The 11,060-nt window shown below is 39.8% G+C and overlaps 1 pseudogene across 1 annotated transcript in view; it reads left to right on the top strand.

The window, feature by feature from the left end:
* The first annotated feature begins 230 nt into the window (after window positions 1-230).
* The window catches only part of LOC307095381 (integrin beta-1-binding protein 1-like), a 34,961-nt pseudogene continuing 24,131 nt past the window's right edge, over window positions 231-11,060 (top strand). The window contains exons 1-2 of the transcript in view: window positions 231-321; window positions 433-632. The product of the transcript in view is annotated as an integrin beta-1-binding protein 1-like (transcript). The remainder of the gene's footprint in view (window positions 322-432; window positions 633-11,060) is intronic.

Genomic DNA, 11,060 nt, shown 5'->3' with positions numbered 1-11,060 from the left:
GCCAGAACTGGTCCGAGGAGCAGCAGCCACACGCAGCTTGCACCTGTCTGATGAGCAGCAGCTGGGAGTGGCCTGCCCCCATCCTAGGATCAGCAGCCGCACATGCAGCTCACTCCTGCCTGAGGAGCAGCAGCCGCCGTGCAAGCAGCCTATCCTCCGTCCAATGAGCAGCAGCCTCCCAAGCAGCTCACCCTGGACTGAGGAGCAGCAGCCACATGAGCAGACTGCCCATGTCCAAGGAGCGGAAGTCCTATGCAGTCTGCACTGGTCTGAGGAGAAGCAGCCACACACGCCTGCACCTGTCCAACAAGAAGGAGCCGGGTGAGCGTCCTGCTCCTGTCTGAGGAGCAGCAACAGCACGTGCAGCTCACTCCCACCCAAGAAGCAGCAGCTGCGCAAGGAGCCCGTACCCTTATGAGAATGACCACCCAGCAAGCAACCTGCCCCTTTCCAAGAAGCAGGAGCCTCATGACCAGCCTGCACCATCTGAGGAACAGCAGCAGCGTGCAACCAGCCCTGACCCAAGGAGCAGAAGCCACATGAACAGTCTGCCCCTGTCTGAGGAGAAGAAGCCTCATAATCAGCCCACCCCATCCAAGGAACAGCAACTGTACGAGCAGCCTCCTCCACCAGTCAGAGGAGACACCACTGCTGCTAACAGCACCCACCAGAGGAGCCACTGCCAACTGAGGAGCTGCCACTTCAATGACTGCCTGAGGAGCAACTGCAGCCCAGGGAGCCACTGCCACCCAAGGAGCAGCTCCTGCATGACTCAACATCTAGATCAGTTGGTAAGACCCAAAATGGGTAGACAAAGAAACCCCCAAAGGAAAGAAAAGGTGGAATCACCACAAAAGCAATTAAGTGAAACAGAGGTAAGCAATATGTCAGAAAAATAATTCAGACTAAGGGTCATACAGTTCATAAACCAGATGGAGGAAAAAAACAACAACTTATGTAAGAATCAATAAAAAATAGTTGAAAATATCAATAACTTATTAAGAATCAAGAAGAAATTAAGAGTGATATAGCTGCAATAAAAAACACCATGGAAAGTTTCAACAGTAGACTAGGCCAGTGGTTGGCAAACTCATTAGTCAACAGAGCCAAATATCAACAGTACAATGATTGAAATTTCTTTTGTGAGCCAAATTTTTTAAAACTTAAACTTCTTCTAACACCACTTCTTCAAAATAGACTCGCCTGGGCCATGGTATTTTGTGGAAGAGCCGCACTCACAGGGCCAAAGAGCCGCATGTGGCTCGCGAGTTTGCCGACCATGGGACTAGGAGAAGTGGAGGACCGAATTAGCAAATTAGAAGACAGGGAAGCAAAACACACCCAACATAAACTGCAATTGAAGAAAAAAATGAAAAGACAGGAGGATAGCCTTAGGGAGCTATGGTACAACATGAAACGAAGCAACATACAAATAATAGGGGTGCCAGAACAACAGGAAGAAGAACAATGGTTGGAAAACCTATTTGAAGAAATAATGTCAGAAAACTTCCCTGATGTGGGAAAGAAAAAAGTCACACAAGCACAGAGAGTCCCAAACAAGATGAACCTGAAAAGACCCACACCAAGACACATCATAATTATGATGGCAAATGTTCAGGACAAAGAGAGAATCTTAAAGGCTGCAAGAGAGAGACAGAAAGTTACATACAAGGGAGCTCCTATTAGATTATCAAATGATTTCTCTATAGAAACACATCAGGCCAGAAAAGAATGGATGGAAATTTACAAAGTGATGCAAAGCAAGGGACTGAATCCAAGAATACTCTATCCAGCAAGGCTATAATTCAAAACTGAAGGGGAAATAAGGAGCTTCAATGACAAAAAAAGGCTACAGGAATTTATCACTATCAAGCCAGCAATGCAAGAAATGCTAAAGGGACTGGTGTAAAAAGGAGAAATAAAAAAATAAGAAAGAACAAAGGGACAAAAAATAAAAATGGCTACAAACAATTACCTTTCAATAATAACTTTAAATGTAAACAGACTAATTGCTCCAATGAAAAGACATCGAGTGAGTGAATGGATAAATAAAAAAATAAAAAAACATGACCCATATATATGCTGTTTACAAGAGACCGACCTCAGAACAAGGGACTATGACATACTGAAAATGAAGGGGTGGAAAAATATCTTTCAGGCAAATGGAAATGAAAAACACTAGGGATAGCAATACTTATATCTTACAAAATAGACCTCAAAGTGAAGGTCATAACAAGAGATATGGGAAGGCCATTTCATAATATTAAAAAAACTCCTGGAAGATATCAAGGGAGAGATCAACAACAATACAATCATAGTAGGGGATTTTAATACACCACTGACATCACTGGATAAAATATCTAGACAAAAAATCAGCAAAGAAACAGCAATCCTAAATGATTCACTAGATCAGATGGACTTAACTGACATCTTCAGAACATTTCACCCCAAAGCCACGGAATATATGTTCTTCTCAAGTGCACATTGGACATTTTCAAGAATAGACCACATATTTAGTCACAAGCAAAGTCTCCCCAAATTCAAGAAGACTGAAATCATACCAAGCTACTTCTCAGACACCAATGGCATAATATTAGAAATAAACTACAATAAAAACAGCCCAAAAAAATTCAAACACTTGGAAGCTATATAACATGCTATAAAACAGTAATTAGGTTACCAAAGAGTTCAAAGAAGAAATTAAAAACATCCTGGAAACTAATGACAATAAAAACACAACAATCCAAAATCTATGGGACACAATGAAAGCAGTCCTGAGAGGGAAGTTTATAGTGCTACAAGCCTACCTCAAAAAACAAGAAAAAATGGTAATAAATCATCTAACACTACAACTCAAAGAATTAGAAAGATAGCAAGGAGAAAAGCCCAGAGTGAGCAGAAGGAAGGAGATAATAAAGATCAGAGCAGAAATAAATGACATAGAGACCAAAAAAAAAAAAAAAAATACCAAAGACCAATGAAAGCAAGAGCTGGTTCTTTGAAAGGATAAACAAGATTTATGAACCTCTAGCCAGTTTCAACAAGAAGCAAAGAGAGAGGACCCAAATAAACAAAATCAGAAATGAAAGAGGGGAAATAAAAACAGACCCCACAGAAATACATAGGATTGTTAAAAAATACTATGAATACTATGAACAATTCTATTCCGACAAACTAGACTACCTGGAAGAAATGGACATATTCCTACAAAAATACAACCTTCCAAAACTCAATCAGGAAGATTGTAAAAATCTCAGTAGGCCGATAACTATGGAAGAAATTGAACCAGTCATCAAAAAGCTTCCAGCAAACAAAAGCCTGGGGCCAGACGGCTTCACAGAGGAGTTTTACCAAACATTCAAGGAAGAACTAAAACCTATCCTTCTCAGACTATTCCAAAAAATTCAAGAGGAATGAACACTTCCAAGCTCATTCTATGAAGCCAACATCACCCTAATGCCCAAACCAGATAAAGACAACACAATGAAAGAGAATTACAGGCCAATATCCCTCATGAACATAGATGCCAAAATCCTCAACAAATTCTAGGAATCAGATCCAGCAGTACATCAGAAAGATCATACACCATGACCAAGTAAGACTTATCCCGGGGATGCAAGGATGGTACAATATCTGCAAATCAATAAATGTGATACATCACATAAACAAATTGAGAGATAAAAATCACATAGTCATAACAATTGACGCAGAAAAAGCATTTGATAAAATCCAACACCCGTTCTTGATAAAAACTCTCAGCAAGGTGGGAATAGAAGGATCATACCTCAACTAAATAAAAGCCGTATATGACAAACCCACAGCCAACATCATACTCAATGGGAAAAAACTAAAACCATTTCCCCTAAGAACGGGAACAAGACAGGGATGCCCACTTTCACCCCTTTTGTTCAACATAGTACTGGAAGTATTAGCCATTGTGATCAGACAAGAAGAAGAAATAAAAGGCATCCACATTAGAAAAGAAGTAGTAAAACTGTACTTCTTTGCAGATAACATGATACTGTACATAAAAAACCCTAATGACTCCATCAAAAATCTATTAGACTTAATAAATGAATTTGGCAATGTAGCAGGATACAAAATTAATGCCAAGAAATCTATGGCATTTCTATACACCAATAGTGAACTTACAGAAAGAGAGACTAACTCTGAGGGGTGAGGGCATGTATGGTTGTGGGGTGGGGGTACAATGCTAAGATATGTACACATATAATGCCTTAATAATAAAAAAGTACTTATCCATAAAAAAAAGAAAGAGAGACTAAAAAAGCAATCCCATTTACCATCGCACCAAAAAAATTAAGATACCTAGGAATAAACTTAACTAAGGAAGTAAAAGTCCTATATGTGGAAAACTACAGGACACTGAAAAAAGAGATAGAGGAAGACGTAAACAGATGGAAGACCATACCGTGTTCATTGAATAGTAGAATCAACATCATTAAAATATCCATACTACCCTAAAAAATCTATAGAGCCAGTGCACTCCCCATTAAAATACCAATGGCATATTTCACAGTTCTAGAAATAACTCTCCAAAAATTCATCTGGAATAAAAAAAAAAGACCCTGAATAGCTGCAGCAATCCTGAGAAAGAAGAACAAAGTAGGTGGGATCTCAATACCAGAGTTCAAGCTGTATTACAAAGCCACTGTTCTCTAAATAGCCTGGTACTGGCACAAGAACAGACATATGGACCAATGGAATAGAATAAAGAACCCAGAAATCAACCCAAGCCACTATGCTCAATTAATATTTGACAAAGGAGGCATGAACATACAATGGAGTCAAGACAGTCTCTTCAATAAATGGTGTTGGGAAAATTGGACAGATACATGCAAAGAAATGAAACTAGACCGCCAACTTACACAAAGATAAACTGAAAATGGATAAAGGACTTAAACATAAGATGGGAAATGATAAAAATACTAGAGGAATTCACAGGCAGCAAAATCTCAGACATAGGCCGAAGCAATTTTTTCACTGATACTGCTCCCTGGGAAATGGAAACTAAAGAGAAAATAAACAAATGGGACTACATCAAAATAAAAAGCTTTTGCACAGCAAAGGAAACCATCAACAAAACAATGAGAAAGCCCACTGCATGGGAGAACATATTTTCCAATGTTATCACTGATAAGGCTTTCATCTCCAACATTTACAGGGAATGGAAGATAAACAAACCAACCAAAAAATGGGCAACGGACCTAAATAGATACTTTTTGAAAGAAGATAGGAGTAAGGCCAAGAGGCATATGAAAACATGCTCAAAGTCACTAATCATATGAGAGATGCAAATCAAAACTACAATGAGATACCATCTCACACCTGTCCGAATGCCTATCATCAACAAATCAACAAAAGACAAGTGCTGGTGAGGATGCTGAGAAAAAGGACCCTCATGCACTGCTGGTGGGAATGCAGACTGGTGCAGGCACTGTGGAGAACAGTATGGAGTTTCCTCAAAAAACTAAAAATGGAACTCCCATTTGACCCAGTGATCCCACTTCTAGGAATATATCCCAAGAAACTAGAAACACCAATCAGAAAGGATATATGCACCCCTATGTTCACAGCAGCACAATTTACAATTGCTAAGATTTGGAAACAGCTTAATTGCCCATCAACAGTAGAGTGGATTAAATAACTGTAGTGCATCTACACAATGGAATACTATGCTGCGGTAAGAAAGAAGGAGTTCTTACCATTTGCAACAGCATGGATGGACCTGGAGAGCATTATGCTACGTGAAATAAGTCAGTCAGAGAACAATAAATATCACATGATCTCACTCATTTATGGAATATAATGAACAAGGTAAACTGATGAACAAAAACATATCCAGAGACAGAGAAACATTGATCAGACCATCAAACCTCTGAGGGAAGGTAGGGAAGGGTGGGGGTAAGGAAGAAAGATAAACCAATAATCTCCTCCTTACCTGCTATTAGCATGGAGAGGTATGCTAAACTAAAGATTGATACCCTAGAGAGCACCACTTCCTGCCTACTCTGAACCTTCAGGAAATTTGGGGTCAACTCATTACATATCTCTTTAAACTCTTTACTTATAGAGCAGAGGAAGTAATTGTAAGGACTCTTAGTGCCTGGATTCACACAATGGCTTTGTCACTTACCAGATGTGGGACCCTGGGTAAGTGTCCTAATCTGTCAGCACTGCCATGTACCCAGCTATAAACTGTTCTCATTTGTGAATAAGCACTATCTTATTAGGTTGCTGTGAGCCTTCAATATTTGATGTTCAATGATATCATACTTGAAAAGTGCTTAGTCAGTGCCTAGTATGTGTATTATCTATAGCTTCTTGAGTCTTTTTATCAGTATTGAAATAATCTCAAGTGTCTTCCACCTAAAAAATAAAAGTCCTTGTGGGTCCCACAAACTACTCTAACTATTGCCTCATTTAATTGCCACAACATAAGAAATGAACAAATATTCTGTGTACATTGTACTCAGGTCCTCCTCTCCCCTCCCATTCATTCTTCAAATTCTTCCAATCTTGTCAAGGTCACCAATGACTGGAGTGCTGCAAGATACAACAGATGCTCTTCTGTCCTTATCTTATTTAAACTTTCTGAAGAATTTCCATGGCTTCTGAGCATAACCTCATAACTGCTTTTGATTTCAGGACCCCCTTGATCTTAGTTCTCCTAACATTCTAGAAGAACCTGCACAACCTTTGTTGCCCAATTCTTCTCTACCCAAACTTTTACTATCGTGTTCTAATGTCTCTATCCTTCTCATGACTTCAATTACCAACTGCATTAGTCACTACAGGCTACAAATTTGCTATGGTCACAAATTAGTCCTGAAATATCAGGGATTTAACACACAACAATGATTTATTTTTCACTCATGGCCAGTGGAAAGACCGAGCTGATGCCTTGTTTTATCACTATCTCATGAAATGGTATCAGTGGCCACCAGATTAGGGAAGATAGAACATGGAGAACTTCCACTCCCTAATAAGTGCCTCAAACTTTACAGTGACAGATGTCACTTCCACAGCCAAAACTATGCATATTACCCAACCCAAATGCAAAGGCGATTTTGAACTCATATTATGAGCATAGAAAGAAGAAAAGAACTGCATATGGTGAGTTCTGTAAATTTCTACTGCAGTATCTATATGCCAATAATTCACCAAATGGTATGTCTAAATCATACCTGTCTTCTGACCTCTAGATCTGTTTAAGTTGAAGCTCCTGATTACAAATGATAGAAATTTAACTCAGATGAATTATGGAGATTACATAATTTGTCTGAAAGATTATTAGCCTTTAAAAATCTAGAGTCTACAACATCTTCCAGGAATGAACTGGAACCAAGGAAACTAGAACCCAAGAAGGACTATGTGCAGTTACTGCTTATATTCTTTTTTCTGTATGTATCTAATTCATGATTTCCTTTTGCTCCTACCTGAATGTTTCTGCCTCCAGTCATCATAGCAGAAGAAGATAACTGCCAGCCCCTAGGTTTCAAAGTCTTCTGTTTTGGCCAGCAGAAGAGAGTATGACTCCTCTTCATCAGTCCTGTGTTCCAAATGCTAGCAAGGAATGCTTATTTTCCCAATTGGGGTAGGTGTCAGCTCCCTGGCTAATTTATTGTGTCCAGAGGTCAGCAACCAAGTTAGTGATCAGTAAGAGGTATGCAGTGGGGTAGGCAATTCCTAGAAATTAAGGGAAGTTCAGAAACAAACAAAAGAGTAGATGTCAAATTAAAAAAGAAATTGTTATAGATTGAGCAAAAAGTTAATGGATGTTCACCATATTCATGATCCTATTCTGTACACTAGACATACATTACTGAACACAATATGATAAAGCCCCTGCCCTTAAGGAGCTATATTCTGCTGGAAGAAAACTAATATAACAAAATAAACAATATAATCTTATGTGATCATAAATATTACACAATAAAATGAGATAAATGGGATAAAGAGTGGTAAGGAGTGACACTCTTGATGGGATAATCAGCAATGGGTTGGCTCTTTGAAGAGGTGGTATTTGAACAGATACCTAAATGAAATGTGAAAACTATTTATGAGACTATCTCAAGAAAGAGTGTTCCAGGCAGAAAGAAGAGCAAATATAGACGTTCTGAGGCCAGAATGAGTGAGACATGTCCTAGTAAGAGCAAGAATGTCAATGTGACTGAGAAAAGTGAGCTAGGGGCAGGATGGTTGGAACTGAGCTTGGAGAAGCAGGCAGGGTCAGGTCATGGAGAGGCTTGTTGGCTCTGCTCAAGAATTTGGATTATAATCTGAACATAGTGGCAAGCATCTGAAGAGGTTTGAGAAGCAGTATGCCATGATCTGATATACATATTTTAAAGATTATTCTGGCTGCTCTGTTGATAGTAATCTCTAGCAGAGTGGGAGCAGAATTAGGGAGCTCAATAGAAGACTGTGGCAGTTGTTCAAAGGAAAGAGGACATCAACTGGTACTGGGGTGGTAACAGTAGGGATAGTGAAAAGAAGTGGTTGGACTGTGCTTATATTTTGAAAATAGAGCTGCCAGATCCTCTGATAGACCAGGTATAAGGAGTAAGAGAAAGGGAAGGATCTAGTGAGATTACTACATTTTTAGCTGGAGCACCCATATAGATGGCAATATCATTTATTGAGATGGGAATGATAGGGAGAAGCAGGTTTAAATATTAAGTGAGGATTCAAGTTATGGATTTTTGAAAAAAATTAAACTTGAACTAATGGATGTTCACAAGGTGGGAGCCACTGGCTTATCTTACCTAATAATAGACAAATATGTATATTGACCATACCTCCACTACACCCATAGCCAATCAGAGTGAGTATGCAAATTAACCCAACAAAGATGGCGGGTTAATTTGAATATGCAGGCACAGAGTGGCCGGAAGGGGTGGGACTCTGCTATGAGGGTGAGGGGGGCGTGGCAGAGGGAGCTACAGGAGCGGTGCTCTGGACAGAAGCGAGGACTTGCTGGCTCTCGGGCGGGCCGGGAGCAGGGACTTACCAGCTCCCGGGTGGCTGGGAGTGAAGCCAGGGAAAGGAAGGCCTATTTTTGCACGAATATTGTGCAACGGGCCTCTAGTTGATAATATAAATCCAAGAGATTGGATGTGTCACAGGCACGTCAAACCAAGCTCACAAGCTTCCCACATTTTCCTCTTCAACCTGTAGCTTCTCCCTGAAAGAAGATATCCAATCACCAAGTTACAATTTATTTCAAAGCCAAAATAGTCCTTGAATCCCACCACTTGTCACAGAAGTGATCATGCCATTCCCTTGCTCAAAACTATTCAAGAAATTTTCAATACTCAAAGATAAAGCCAAACCCTTCCCCATGACCCACAAGGTTTCAGGTGACTGAACCACTGCTGTCCTCTCAAGCTTTATCTTATATCTCAGATGGTTCTTCTCTGGTGCATTCTGTTAGTGTCATACTGGCCTTCTTTCAATTCCTTGAACAGATACAAACTCTCTCCTGCAGACCTGTCCATTTATAAAAATACTCTTTCTCCAACTCTGTGCAATTTAATTTCAATAGGCAGTATAACTTTGTAGTGACAAGGGCAGGCTCTTCAGCTGCAGAATCTAGGTAAACCACCTAAATTTTCTGTGTATTTAAGTTGACTGAACTTATTCAATGAAGATACATAATTTTGTGAGGATTAAATGTGTTCTCTGGGTCCAATTTCAGTGTCCCATCCTCTTTTTTTAAAAAAAATATATTTTATTGATTTTTTACAGAGAGAAAGAGAGGGATAGAGAGTTAGAAACATCGATGAGAGAGAAACATCGATCAGCTGCCTCTTGCACACCCTCTACTGGGGATGTGCCTGCAACCAAGGTACATGCCCTTGACCGGAATCGAACCTGGGACCCTTGAGTCAGCAGGTCGACGCTCTATCCACTGAGCCAAACCGGCTTCAGCTGTCCCATCCTCTTTTTTTTTTTCAATGACATTTTTTTTATTGAGGTATTATATGTGTACATATCTTACCATTACCCCCCCCACCCCACACCCATACATGCCCTTACCCCCCAGAGTTTTGCGTCCATTGTTTATGCTTATATGCATGCATACAAGTCCTTTGTTTGATTTCTTATCTCCCCCACCTCTCCCTAACTTTCCCCCTGTAATTTGAAAGTCTGTCTGTTGCTTTACTGTCTCTGTATCTATCTTTTTGTTCATCAGTTTATAATGTTCTTTATTATCCACAAATGAGTGAGATAATGTGGTATTTTTCTTTCATTGACAGACTTATTTCACTTAGCATAATATTCTCCAATTCCATCCAGGTTGCTGCAAATGATGAGAATTCCTTCTTTTTTATGGCAGCATAGTATTCCATTGTGTAGATGTACCACAGTTTTCTGATCCAGTCATCTGCTGACAGGCACCTAGGCTGTTTCCAAATCGTAGCTATTGTAAATTGTGCTGCTATGAACATAGGGGTGCATATATCCTTTCTGATTGGTGTTTCTAGTTTCTTCGGATATATTCCCAGGAGTGGGATTACTGGGTCAAATGGGAGTTCCATTTTCAGTTTTTTGAGGAAACTCCATACTGTTCTCCACAGTGGCTGCACCAGTCTGCATTCCCACCAGCAGTGCACGAGGGTTCCTTTTTCTCCGCATCCTGGCCAACACTTGTCGTTTGTTGATTTGTTGATGATAGCCATTCTGACAGGTGTGAGATGGTACCTCATTGTTTTTTGATTTGCATCTCTCGGATAATAAGTGACTTTGAGCATGTTTTCATGTGTCTCTTGGCCTTCCTTCTGTCTTCTTTTGAAAATGTTCTGTTTAGGTCCGTTGCCCATTTTTTAATTGGATCATTTATCTTCCTTTTATTAAGTTGCATAAGCTGCCTGTAGATGTTGGAGATTAAACCTTTATCAGTGATGGCATTTGCAAATATGTTCTCCCATGCACTGGGCTTTATTGCTGTTTTGTTGATGGTTTCTTTTGCTGTAAAAAAGCTTTTTATTTTGATGTAGTCCCATTTGTTAATTTTCTCTTTAGCTTCCATTGCC

The sequence above is a fragment of the Cnephaeus nilssonii genome (assembly GCF_951640355.1).
Source record: "Cnephaeus nilssonii genome assembly, chromosome: X".
NCBI classification, from domain to species: domain Eukaryota; kingdom Metazoa; phylum Chordata; class Mammalia; order Chiroptera; family Vespertilionidae; genus Cnephaeus; species Cnephaeus nilssonii.
Note: the sequence above shows the minus strand (reverse complement) of the source record. Positions and strands in the feature narration are given on the sequence as shown.